General features: G+C 43.9%; 1 long non-coding RNA gene across 2 annotated transcripts; it reads right to left on the reverse strand.

Moving 5' to 3' along the window:
• Window positions 1–213: 213 nt before the first annotated feature.
• Window positions 214–13113, reverse strand: LOC121081295. Of its 2 annotated transcripts, XR_005825637.1 has the most exons (3): window positions 12604–13113; window positions 5170–10371; window positions 214–350 (listed from the first exon to the last, which is right to left on the reverse strand). It is a non-coding gene; the product is annotated as an uncharacterized LOC121081295 (long non-coding RNA). The 2 variants fall into 2 exon arrangements; XR_005825636.1 differs by lacking the exon at window positions 12604–13113 and having other exon boundaries at window positions 5170–10874.
• Window positions 13114–14499: the final 1386 nt, after the last annotated feature.

Raw genomic sequence — 14499 nt, forward strand, 5'->3', positions numbered from 1 at the left:
TTGATACTGTGCAATGAATAGCTAAAACATTAGCGTGTTATGTTCGCTGCTTTGGTCACAAATCTAAAACACAGCATCACATGAGCTGCTATGAAGAAAATTAACTCCATCCCAGCCAGATCCAGTACACATGCACATGTTATACATCAAATGATACATGGTAGGGCAAAGAAAAGAGCTCCAAGAGATAAAAAAAAAAAAAAAAACCACACATGGTTTTGCTTAGTGGTTTATTGGTTTGGCTTCTGGCAGATGAAAGAAATTGTATTCTTTGAGTTCAAGATGTTATGGTAAATCTAGCTGTCTTTTTGCCTCTTCAATGTCTTCTTGAATTGATAAAATGAGCCCATCTGCAAAAGAGAAGGAAGAAAAGCAGTATTTAAAAGCTGAACTGAATTCTGAACACACAGTAACAAGTGAAAAAGGGTGTACTACAATACACCACAAAACAGACACAGGAGCAGAATATATTACTATAAAGTTGAAAAAGCAACATTTGCTGTTTCTGAAATGACATGGTTTTATGTTTTTGACATGCACTGCACTTTTCACTGCTGTAAACACTATCTTTTCCTTGCTCCAAGACATATCAAAAAGTCAACAGAATTTAATTACCTATTTCAGTTTTAGCAAAGATGCATTTTTCAAAGAAATGGACAAACTAGACCAACACTTATACAACAAGCTCATGATGTGCAAGCTACTCCGCAGACGACTGACAAAGCAATATAATTTTTAGACTGAAATTTAGACTGCTTTTTTTAATATGATCAATTTATGTATTAGTAGATGCAGTTTAAAAAAATATTTTATTGAAAAGTCAAAGGAAGACAGGAATCATAGGACAGCTTGAGCTAGAAAGGACCCATAAGGATCATTGAGTCCAACTCCCTGCTTCTTGCAGGACCACCTAAAACTAAACCAGGGGTCCTCAAACTTTTTAACCAGGAGGCTGGCGCGCGGATGCAGTGGCAGGCAGCCATCTGCGGCTGCTTGGTTTCCCCCCCCCAACCCCCGGCGGGGCGGGGGAATCTGTAAATACCGGGGGCCGGATTGAGGACCCTGGGGGGCTGTATCCGGCCCATGGGCCGTAGTTTGAGGACCCCTGAATTAAACCATATGACTAAGAGCATCCTGCAGGCACTCCCTGAACTCTTATAGCCTTGGTACCACAACCACTTCCCTGGGGAGCCTGTTCCAGTGACCTATCGCCCTCTCAGTGGAGAACCTTTTCCTAACAGACAGGCTAAGCCCCGATGCAGCTTCATTCCATTTCCTTGTATTCTATCGCTGGTCACCAGTGAGAGGAGATCAGCACCTCCCCTTCTCCTGCCCCCCTTGAGGAAGTTGTAGACTGCCGTGAGGTCACCCCTCAGCTTTCCCCAAGCAGAACAAAACAAGTGACGTCAGCTGCTCCTCAAAAATCTTGCCCGCAAGGCTTTTCACCATCTTGGTCACTCTCCTCTAGCCATGCTCTAATAGTCTGATGTCCTTCTTATAAGGAGGCACCCAAAACTGTACACAGTCCTCGAGGTGGGGCTGCACCAATGCAGTGCAGAGTGACACTATCACTTCCCTCAACCAGCTAGTGATGCCGTGCTTGATGCACCTCAGGACATGGTTGCCCTTTTGGCTGCCAGGGCACACTGTTGATGCATATTCAACTTTGCCGTTATCCCAAACCCCCAGATCTCTTTCCACAGAGCTGCTCTCCAGCCTCTCAGTCCCCAGTTCGTGCATATAACCAGGATTGCCCCATCCCACACACAGAATCCAGCACTTGCTCTTGTTAAATTTCATATGGTTGGTGATTGCCCAGCTCTCTATAGTCTATCCAGATCTCTCAGTAAGTCCTCTCTACCCTTGAGAAACAGCTACATGAAAGAGCTATCACAAGAAACAGCTACCCTACATAACATAGCTGATTATGAAGAGAGAACAGTGAAACAGTACTTTCAATATGCAAGAACACAACAAATAAACCATCGGTTTAAGAGACCTACAACACTGATCAAAAGAACCAAAGGTTTTTTCCAATCAACTATATCCAAGAATGACTATACTAAGAATCTCTCCGTAAAAATCATCTTTGAAAGTGTGGATTATGTGTGTTTCCTAAAAGAACAGAAATACATTGGCAATCATCACGATGCATTTTGAGTTTATTTCCCTTGTTGCAAGGATGTCAAGCTGATACCTTTAATTCAAATTCTCTCCCACACATGCCAGGAAAAACTGACACACTTAGTCTAACATATATCAAGACCAAGAGGCTAGAGATTTCGATTACATTAGTAGGGAGAACTGTAATTTGCATGGTGTTTAAGAACACTGTGGCATTTATTTCAGAGGTAAGATTTTCAAGGCAGCAAATCACAAATAATGCATAGATTTGTTTGATCATTAAGTTGTCCAAATAACTGTGATGAATTTGAATGAAACAGTTGTTTTAAAAAGAGAGCTTTTACAAGTAACTCACAGGAACCGAATGATAAAATTCTAAGAGTGAAGGCTGCTATCTTTGAAGCAGGGATCGATGTCAAAATAAAACTGCTTCCAGGTATTAGCAATTAAAACAAAGTTCTGCAAGACTCAGGAAAAGCACCAGCACTGCATAGCAAGAAAAACATAATGCCACAGTTCAGGATTTTAACTCTTTTGTTACTACCTGGTTTTGGATCTTGATTCTGTATATCAAGCCACAGTACCACATATATGGACCATTTAAGAGAAGAATTACTGCAAAATCATTACAAATTAAGATGCCCCCGAATCTCATACTTTAAATGTGTATGGATTAAAGAGGATGACAGACTAGTATTTTCCAGCTCATTCTTGGGGTTCCATAACCAACTACACTGAAAACATCCATTAAGCTCATGTTTATCTACCTATTGGCACAATAAGCAACAACTACTTTGGAAATGTGAATTTTGATTTCAGAAGTATTTAAGTAATGGTGAAACAGGAAAATGAAAATATTTTTTATTTATCGCAGCTGCATGCTCTATGGCTACTGAGAGGATACCAAATACATTTTTAACAGCAAAGGAAATTCCTAATCTCATTTATGGATTAAATTCTGATCTTATTCAAACTCAATGTCTGCCTCATTTATTATAAACAAAGTACGACACAAAGCAAAAAGTTTATCACTGATTTCTTAATATTCTTAGATATCCTTAGAAAGGATTCCATCCTGTGTTCAAAATCATTTTATGCACATCTCCCTTTCCAGCACAGGACCATCCATAGTATATACCAGTACAGATATAAGATGGAAAGTTTTCAACTACTTGCTCAGAAAAGTTACCTGCAAAAATTCTCTAAAGTGTGTATTTGTGTAACTGAAGTGCATCACAGAATCTTCAAACACCTAAAAGCCACGCGTCTAGTGATGATGACAGGTGCCACTTGTAAAACATAAACCAGAGAACAGCCTCCTAAAAAATAGTCTCAGTGGTAATACAGAGGTATGAGAGTTATCACACCTCCTACACACACTGTTGCATAGTTATGTACATTCTATTCTATTCTATAGTTAAATAGTTAATTCTCTACCTAAAATTACTAAACTAAAATATGCAGTCTGAGTGCATTTCACTGTTAGGACTATCACTACTTTGGTATGGTCAAAGAACAGAAACATCAAGTTTCTTTGGCACTTTAAAGTAGCACCCTAGAACTGTGTAAGTATTAGCAAATTGTTTTTTTCTTTAGTAAGTATAAGACGTAAAAATAAATGAAGTTATGATTGTATTCATCTGCCAGTTTTTCATGTTGCCTTTTAGGTTACCTGTATTTGTGTACTTCTACGATTTTCTTGGAAAACCACAGATCTGGAAAAAAATATGTTCCTTTCTGACTGAAGAGACTAAATCTAAGCCTTTAGCCTAACAACTGTCCTACTTTAACTTCACACAAAAGGGAGAGCTCTTCATGCAAAGTTTCAAGCTGATTTTGAAGAATTTACAGTTAGCGGACATCTCTCTAGTTCATAAGCAGAAAAAACTTCCCTCCCGCACTCCCTGATACTAATAAGCCACATATAAACAATCAAGAGAAAAAAAAAAGTTCATATTCAACAGATGTCATCACATAACCAGCACCTCAAGATTTGTTAGAGAAGGTTTTCTTGCCTATTAGGATTTGTGCAAAATGTCCACTGACTTCAGCTTACCCTTAGAAAAAGATGAAATCAGTCTGAATTACACCTCTCTCTGTATTCAGAGAAGTCAAACAGGGAACTGCAACAGGAAAATATACTTCTCTCTAGGAGAACTGCACTTGCTGTGCTTTTTAACCTCTGTTAATTTCTTTCCTTAAAGTTACTCCCAGCACCCACTCCCTTTCTCGTCCTGATCTGAGGTCCAACAAGTTTATAAGAAGGGATGTTTTTCAACCTGCCCTATTGCAACACCATGCACAGTGCATACAATCACTTCGCAGCAACTTACAAATCACTGCCGTCATCAGATGAGATAACTAACAAAAAAGCAGACAGAAAGAAATCGTTTAACAGACGGTCGGAAAATAAGGCACTTGAGTGAACAAACCTGTAACAAAGGGGGGGGGGGGGGGCGCGGAGCACCAAGACACCTAACCGGGAACAAACCCAGCCTTTTCACCGACAGCACAAGCCAAGCCAAAGGCACAACTCTACCGCACGGCCGGGCGTCACCCGCCGTCAAACGCGCTCAGCCGCCAGCTACCGGGCCCCCGGCGCCCCGCCACGCCGCTCGGCCGCAGCGCCCGCCGCCCCCGCCCTGCGGCGCGGAGCACGGCGCGGCCCCGCCGGGCGGCCGGAGGGGCGCAGCCTGCCGGAACCCCCCGGGCCCGGCGCCGCCCTCGCTGGCAGCCGCGCTCCTGCCCCCCGCGGTCCCGGGACAGGGACCCGATGCGGAGCTCCGGCCCCGCGCAGGATACGCCGAGGGCCGCCGGGGCCCGCCTCGCCGGCGGCCCTCACGGGAAGCGTCACCCTCGCCCCGCCGGGGGACGCGGCGCCGGCTCTGCCCGGGCGCCCGCGCACCGCTCACCGGCGGGGACGCGCAGCCCCTCGGAGCCTCTGCTGCAGCCCGTCACCACCCCTCCGCGGCAGGACCTGCCCCGCCGCCGCCAGCTCCCCGCCCGGCGCCCCGCCGAGCCGCCCCCGCGGCGCGCAGGGCTCACCGCCGCCTCGCCCCGGGCGCTGCCGGCAGGAGGAGCGGTGACGGGCGCCCGCCCCGGCCGTCCGCTCGCAGCAGTCGCCGGCAGCTCCCTCGGGAGCGGAGTGGGTCGCACCCTCCTCCCACCCCACCCATCGCCGCAGTTCTGCGCCGCTCGGCCCGCCCCGCTGCGTTCCCGCTCATCGCGGGGGAACTCGCGCTCTGCCGGCGGGGCCGTGGGGCGGGCCGTGGCGCCGGGCCCTGCCGCAGGCTGAGCCCCGCTGCGGGGGCAGGCGCGGGCCGGGCCGCCGGTTTCTGCTGGGCAGGAGAGGTCTGCGCCGTGTCGAGCGGGTCGTTCGTTCTGGGAACTCAGCCGAGGGGTCTCTCCGGGGGCAGCTGCGCGGCAGCGCTGGGGGCGGGCCCCGCTCGGCTGCGGAGCTCCCGGGGGCGGCGGTTGCCCTTGACCCCTGCCGACAGGCTTCCCCAGGGCCCGCCGCCGGGCAGCGCCGGGAGCCGGGCGGCCTTGGCGCAGCGGCCTTCGCGCAGCAGCGTGCGGGACGGTGGAAGCGGCGCTACCAAAGGAGACTGTGTCTGGCGCGCTTCGCCTGCGCCCGCACATAGGGTACGTTTCTTCCCTGGTGATTCAGGGTTTGCTTCTGCTTTCGGAAAAGCTCAAATGCTTCCTAATACCGCAGACATCTGGGGAAATCCGTGGAAATTGGTGTATATATATATATATATATATATATATATATATGTTTGTTATATAATTAGGACAAATAGTAGTCACTTGCTAAAGGAAATAATTTGTACTCTCCCATGATGTGTCAGCCTAGCACTGCAGGGAGTTCCTTCAGGACTATACATCTGCACAGAAACACTCATCCTGTTATTTGCTCAGTATTGGGCAGTAAAGGCCTCCTCCGTGCTCCCGTTCTTTAATTTCCTGCTTCCAGTTGCTTTTCATCTTGTGTGTTGCTACACTGCTTTAATATGCCCAGCCGATTAAAACTGTTTTCTATGGGCCTCATCCAGCACAAATAAATTGAATTTCCTTATGTGCCATGCAAGATAGCAAGATGCACGTGTCTATCCGGTGTCTGCTACATAGCATACAGCCTATGCTATCCATTTATGTAAGTGGTACGTATGCCAAGTAAGTCTTGGGGGTCTTATTCGGGACTGCTGTGGTGTACTTCGCATGTTTATATGAAAGCATGTATCAGTATCTTGAAAGATCGGCAAAGTCCTTGAAGAGAGTTCTCAATCATTTCCAGTTATTCCTATGAGGCACGGTTGCTAGTTTTTCCCGTTTTATATGAGTTACAAAAGTGCTGCTGGCATTATCTGTAATTCCATTGGGTACTTTTTAACAAGGAAAAGCAGCCTAAGTACCTGTGCCGTGCTCATATCTAACTGCAGTTAAGGTGGTGGTAGCTTTTTCATTCTAATGATTGGGAACTGCCTTGAGAAACCGGTTTGTGTCACGCCACAAAATGCTGAACGCTACCAATTCATGGATCTGTGGGCACAAGTTTATAGAATAAAGCCAAAATTATTTTTAAAATTATTCCACCTCAAATTTAGCCTTTTTCCAATTCTTTTTTTTCTTGCATCCTACTTCCCCATCATCTGTTTAATGCTAACATTTTAATTCATTGCTTCAGTCCGAGTAACTTTGACTGACTTACAGGTTCATTGTACGTGTAACTTTGGCCGAACAAAAACAAGAAGTGGAAAAAGTCCTAAATATGCTACTACTGTATACATTCTGTTCTTCTGTCTGACAGCATGGGGAGAGACATGTTACAGTAAGTTCTGTGTAATGAAGTTTAGTAATGGAAGTATCATGGATATTAAGCCTGAATACCGAAATTGTGACTTAGTTCCCTAACGTCAGTCCATAACAGTAGACAATGTGACCACTTACTCCTAGAATTTGTGGCTTATTTCAGCTGTAGAGAAAAAAATAATCATGAGGCAGGTACATTTATATTGTTCGTAGTGTATTTCTTGCTCTTAATAATGAATTATGCCTTTTTTTATGTTTATACAAGCAGGTGTATACTAGCATATTTTTTTAAATTAATACTTTCAAATAAATGTTTGTGTTCTTGTGGCATCCACAAGATGGCACTCGATTTCTTTTTCAGTATCTGCAGGTTTGGGCACAGGTTTTGAGCACAGGGTTTACAATCCTATCTCAGTAACAGAACAGAGGGAACAGTAAGTCAGATAAATATTTGTTTAAGAGCTACGTGGTTAGTCTAAGTCTCACTGAACACTTATATTTCATTCTGTCAAATATTTGTTAATCCTTTTTTCTCAGTCATGCTAGGTTGCTCTGATCCATGGTAGAAAAAATATTAATCCTCAATACTGGGCATGCTTTTCTTTTCTAATCAATTGTACTTAGTTCAGCTTGGAGGGAGTATTGTACATAACTGGAATTTAGTTACAAATTTAGTAGACATGTTTCTTCAAAAAATGTAGTTGAATTTTAGTCACAAATATGTATGCCAAGAAGAGCAGTTTGGTAGCTTACACCTGCTGTTAGAAAACTCAGGCATTGTTATCACACACTGATACATCGCAGTGATACCACAGAGAATTTCTGCTCTGTGCCAATGCTACATTTTTACAGTTATTGTTGTTAGTGGAAAAGTATTTTTTTATACAGTACAGAAAGTCGTACAAAACTAAAGGAAGGAGGGTAGCTTTCTTATGTCCAGGGAACAGCCTGCATTGGCCCTCACCTCTGTTATTTTCAAGCTGCAAGGGAGAAAAGTTTTTCTACTTAAGCAATAGCATCAGAAAGAGAAGATGAAAACGGCGGCCCTAGTGACTCACATTGCAGGGAGGAGGTAGCAAAGGAAATGGGTGCAATTCTTTTTTTGCATTTTTTTTTCTTGCTTGCTTATTCATTTAGCTCATTTTCTTCCTGCCTTCCCTGGGCTGTACCTCAAGATGACAAGGAAGCCATGAGCAACAGAGGTTGCCATTACAGCCTTGGTCCCACACTAAGCAATAACTGAGCAAACAGGAACAATTCCGATGAAAATGTTCTCAGTGATAAAAGGAACCAGATGTTGCTAATATTCCTGCCATCACCAACGTGTGATGCTATCTCCCAAGCACATGCAGGACACATCTGCCTTTGTTACAGCGCTACCATCTGTATACAACAGCACTGGGAACCTTGTTGAAGATATTGAGGGGTTTGTGATACTAAGCGAGCCATGGTTATTGGATGTTATACTTAAGGCCTGTGTGTCCGCATGAGTAGATGCTGTAAGGGAACCTGTGAGTGACTTGTGCTGGCCTGTGTTGCACACTGATGATGTTACGACAGAGATGATGTTGTAACCTGTGAGAAGACACACATTCCTGTTACACAAAAGAAAAGCCATGACATTGTGGGAGGGAGGACAGAATCTACACAGCATGCTGTGGGGAAAATCCATCTGGGTTCCCTCTGATGCTGCACAAAAGCAGGGCACCCTGCATGCAAAAGGACACAGGATTTACTCTATATTCCCATTTTTGTTCTGCTTTATTAGAACAACTCTCTTTATTAAGCCATTTCTGTTGAGCCTTTCTTGCAGAAATCCAGAAACAGCCCTGCACCATTTCTCTCATCATCTCACCTCCTGACCTCCCCAGGTGAAGAAAAGCAACATATCTTACACTTAGGGCAGTACTGGAAAATATCAGTCCACGTTACTCACAGTTGACATAATACATCAGATTGTTATAAACGGTAACAATTAAAACAATTTTATTTTGGGTTCAATCGATTTAGGTTGAGAAACAATAAGCAAAAACAACCCTGGGTGCGCAGAGAACTCAATTAGCTCCACCACACGCACCCAGAGCTCTGAACAGCGTCTCTTATACCAGCATCGTGACCAATCTCTTCCCGCCGGATGAGCATCCTGCTCTTTCCCCATTGAGTCATCTGTGTTACTAGGGTGCACCTTCTCCTCCTATTGAGTCTTCTTTGGCGTGCTTTTGAGCGCTTGGCATAGGGATTGCCTCAGGAGAAGGGGGAGTTTTCTAGTGGTTTCATTGTCTTAAAGTAGAAGCACATCCGCCTGTTCATTACAATTGTGATACAGGTTAAGGTGGTCACAAACTATTTTAGATTTACACAGGGTACAACAATTACACTTATCATGCTATATTCTATTTTGACATGAATTATGACTATGTTTATCTCATTGATTCATGTCTTAGTTTCCAATTCGATAACAGCTTTTCATGTTGTAGTCATTCCTTATTTCTAGCTGCATAATCTGTACCACTGATAGTATTAATCAAGTAACACATTGAATTAAACAAGGGATAAGTAACAAACACACACACACACACCAATATTCCCAGGAGTACAATATTCACTTTGGTAACCCAATTACATACAACAATTGGTAAGATTAAATTTCCAACAAACTCCCCCTTCCTGTGCCAACAGGTAGTCCAATGCTATACTGGAACCCCAGTCGTTCTCTCCTACTTACTGGTAACAGAAGAAGCTAGTTTTATTGCACCTACTATACATAACCCAACCCAATTATTTGGCAAAGAGGTAAATGCTAATTTTCCACAAATCAAAGTGTGTCTCTCCATACACATAGTAACTAGTTACTCTGTTATATTTTTGACCAGTTTTACAAACAGATTTTTAGCAACTGTGGGAACTTCACATTTGACTCACGTTTCCATCTCATGAGAAAACAAGCTAAATAACAACCTATGTTCTTTATCTTCTCCTTTCTTTAATCCATCCCTGTTTTCAAATCAAAGTTGGAAGTAAAAAGGGTGTCCACAGCTTTCCACAGGGTTCCAATCAGGACCCATCCATATCAAGAGAGGTCCATTCAGGATCATAATGCTCAGGGGTCACAGCCCTTGGCAGACCTTGTCAGCTGCAGCACCGATTCCCTCCAGTCTTTACTACAGAGTGCCTTTCGCAGAGGTCTGGGAAAATTGGGGAAAAAGTGGGTTCCATCAGCTACTAAAGATAAATTGGTTCTCTAGTACTTTAAATTTTTGTAAATTCAATTAGAGTTGAATTTACAGTACCCTTTTAGGGAAGTCAATATGAATTTCCCCAGCCATTACATCAAGTTCGGTATCCCCAGGTTCAGTTACGACTCTCCATTCCTTTATTGGTCCCTTTACCCTTGAAGCATGTGTCCACCCCTTTTCAGCCATCCTTATCGCCTTCCTGTAGTTAAAAGAACAAGAAATGGTCCTTCCCATTGAAGGTTAAGGCTATCTTCTCTCCAGTTAATCACCCAAGAGGATCCATCAATAAACAGTTTTTCCCCTTTCTCCAACTATTCTTTCTCTAGATCTGGTCTGATTTTTGTTTGTAGCTCTACTAAATCTATAGTTATGTTCAAGTATTGAGGTCTTCTCCCATTCCCCAAACAAAAACTGTGCTGGGTTTTGTGCCGTAGTCATCCTTAAATCCAAATCAGAAGAATGAATTAAAATAGCTTCATATATTAATAATCTATTGTCGGTAAGCCATTTATGTGCTTTCTGTTGCGAGGTTTCCTCTAATGTCATGGGGGACATATACTACCTTTTTGTCCCTCATTCGCTTCTGACAATCCTTTTTGAAATGTCCCTTCTGCCCACAATAATAACATTCGGGCGTTTTCCCAGGGGAATCCTTACTCCTCTTCCCTGAAATCATAGGCTGTCTTCCTTCACCTGATCTGGGAGCTTGCTTTTCGTTTCTCCTCATCTCTCCGCACATACGCTTTTTGAGCTTCCCTCAATTCCTGTAATCCTCGAACTGGCCAATTGTCCAACTTTTCCAGCTTCCTTTTTATATCCCCCCATGATCTGGCCAAAAATTGGGTTTTTAGTAATGCTTCTCCGACTGGAGAGGCTGGGTCCACCCCCAAATACATTTGTAAATTTTTCCTCGGCCAGTCCGTAGGGGACTCATCCTTTCCCTGATGTTCACTAAAGGCCTTATTAATATTCTGCCCCCTTGATTCCTTGGATAATCAATTCTCTCAAATCTGACATATTGTGTCTATCACGGGCATTTTGGTTACTCCAATTCGGGTTTTGGTTAGGCCATTTCTGTTCCCCAGGAGGGCCTTGTCGATACCTTCCTTCCCACATCAATATTCCTGCCTAATCATAGATCTTTCTTCGGCTGCACATAATATTCCCAAAATAGTATTTCTTCCCAGGTATAGGTATTAGGACCTAAGAACTGGTCTAATCGTTCAGAGACTCCCAAAGGATCATCTAACAGACGACCCATTTCTTTTTTAAAGAATCTCACATCTCTTGTATTCAAAGGTACCGATAAAAATGCAATTCCTCCTGTATCTCCTCCCATCAGTACCTCTCGGAGGGAAGCCAGAGCCACTGCTTCTTTTTCATAAATTTCATCTCTCTCTCTGTGCTGTTTTACTCCTGGTGTGACTAGAAGGAGGAGAAAGTAGGGAAGTCGACAGAACGGGGTCAGGAGGCAGTTGGGATGTATTCTCTCCTGACGGCCTTCCGCGTCCTGCCTTAAATAAGGCGGGGGTAAACTGTCTAATGGCTCCCATAATAACGTGGTTGGTTTAGTTTCTCTCTCCCGTGCCTCCCTTTCCTTCTTTTCTCTTTAAGTAAATAATGAAGCCAATCTTCCCGTCCCCAACACTCTCCACAGTGCAGCATCTTCACTTTCTTCCTAAAGGGCTCTTTATTATTCACATATAAATTCAATGTCTTACAAATCCAATCATCAGAACATCCAAATATTGGCCAATATACATAATCGGATCGAATTTCCTCTCTCGCCCACACTTCCATACAGTAATGGACCTTTTTTTTTTTTCCCCTCTTGAGATGGCCAGTGAGCCCAGTGCCTGAGCATTGTTCCCAAGGGACTATCTAGGGGAATAATTTTTGGGTATTCCTTTTCCGCCTTTGTTTCCTCTTCAAAACTTGACTCATATTGGCCCATTTTAGAAATTTTGCGGCAATTCCTATCGCCTTTAGCGACCAATAACCATCTTGCAGGGGGTCCGCACCCCCCCTACGATATCCGGGAATATTACACCCTTGGTTGCCGATACCAATGTCTACAGGGGGTTTTGGACCGTCACCCACCTGCGAATCCTAGGCCTTTTACAGGGGTTTCCTATCGCCCTTAGTTACCGGTAAGAGGGTCCTGCAGGGGGCTGAACCCTTCACCCACCCACATACCCTATAGGAGTCGAGATCCCACCCACGAATCCTATAGGAACCGCTTCGGTCCTTCACCGGCCAAGCCCCTCCCGGGAGTTTGGAAACGCGGTTAGAAGACCTCCGCACTCGCTTCGGAACTCAAATCCTGGCTCCGAACCTAGAGTCCGTTTCCAGAATTAGGTTCCGTCTCAATCACACTCTTGCACACAAGCAACCGATACCCACCCAACCGACCGGCTTCCCTTATACTCACGACTCCGTCGTCTTCGTTCGGATCTTCGTGCACCAGAATTACGGGCCCTTTTTACTGCAGCTTTCTCCTAGGAGCTCCAATCCCTTTTGGTTATTGTTTCTCTTTTGTTCGTTGATCTCCGGAGACTGACCCAGACTGCTACTCCCGAGCCACAACCTGTGGGGCGCCCCTCGCAGAGTCACAGTCCGGGAAAGCACAGCGAGATCACGTCGGGGTCACCAAATTGTTATAAACGATAACAATTAAAACAATTTTATTTTGGGTTCAATCGATTTAGGTTGAGAAACAATAAGCAAAAACAACCCTGGGTGCGCAGAGAACTCAATTAGCTCCACCACACGCACCCAGAGCGCTGAACAGCGTCTCTTATACCAGCATCGTGACCAATCTCTTCCCGCCGGATGAGCATCCTGCTCTTTCCCCATTGGGTCGTCTGTGTTACTAGGGTGCACCTTCTCCTCTTATTGGCTCGTCTTTGGCGCGCTTTTGAGAGTCTCAGGGTCTTTGTCTTCTTGGCGCGCTTTTCTAAGCAGCGATTGCCTCAGGGGAAGGGGGAGTTTTCTAAGAAGTGGTTTCATTCTCTTAAAGGAGAAGCGCATCCGCCTGTTCATTACAATTGTGATACAGGTTATAGTGGTCACAAACTGTTTTAGATTTACACAGGGTACAACAATTACACTTATCACGCTATATTCTATTTTGACATGAATCATGACTATGTTTATCACAAGATCTCCCACAGGAGTGCCTGAAAGGTCATGTGTTCACATCCCAGTATTTCTGTAGTTTCTTGGGAATAACATATAGGGTTATTTTACGAAGGTTGTGTACAGAAAGACTGCCCAGAGATTAATTTTGTAAAAAATAGATGACTTGCTGAAAAATGTTCTGCTGATCCTTGTAACCCTGCTATAAAAAAAGAAATCCACAAAGATAAATAACGTACAGCAAAGACATTGCTGAATGAAAACTCAGAAATAACAGAAGTACCGCCAATTTCACAGGAAGTTGACAAAATCTCACCTTATCACACACACAAAAAAGACACATGGTGATATCTGAGTAGATAGTGGAAGCTTGTTTGATGACAAAGAAGGAGCAAAATAAAGACCACCTAATATTGTACATGTTAGTAATATTGAAAGGAGCTTTAGCTCCATGGTCCTGCACTGGCATTAATTTGTTTGGATGTGGTGGAAGCAAAGTCTTGATACTGTTGCAGAAAAAAAAACAGAATACAATTTAGATGAGTTCAGAGCAGGAGCAGTTCATTACTATTGATACAGGAGAGAACTCTGAGCAGCACAATGACCATCCTGTCGACAGGAACTCTGCCCAAATGGGGCAGTTACAGAGTTGATGTATCTGCAGGTTATACAACTCCTTCTTCATCAAAACTCAGCTAAGCAGGGTATGGTAGATAACAACCTTCAGTTTATCAGGAAGATAAATCCTTCAGTTAAGAAAGCTCTATTCAGTACATCCTTTTACAAATAATCCACTCCTTTATAATTAAATCTTGTTGACTGGCAAGACCATTAGCTGCAAATGTGTCTTAACTAGGGAGGCCTGCAGAGGTCTGTAAGACATTAACTATTTTGCTTCCAAAGTACTGGATTCTTTTTTTCCCTGCTTTCTGAAAGTAGCAATATCAGAGAACATAGCATGAAATCATTTTAGCTAGGTACTTTATGCCAAGGACCCCGAAGTCTGCCACATCAGCAAAATGCAGGTAGGAAGCTAAGAACCAGAATAGCCATTTGTGCAACAACTGACACTAAAACACAGACATTGTAAAAATGTATGTGTTACAACTAAATCAGAGATGCTGTTCATGTTATGAAGGACCACACAGGTTTAACAGTTTCTAATGGAAAGGAAATACATGTTTATCTA

Source organism: Falco naumanni, chromosome Z (genome assembly GCF_017639655.2).
Source record: "Falco naumanni isolate bFalNau1 chromosome Z, bFalNau1.pat, whole genome shotgun sequence".
Taxonomy (NCBI): Eukaryota; Metazoa; Chordata; class Aves; order Falconiformes; family Falconidae; genus Falco; species Falco naumanni.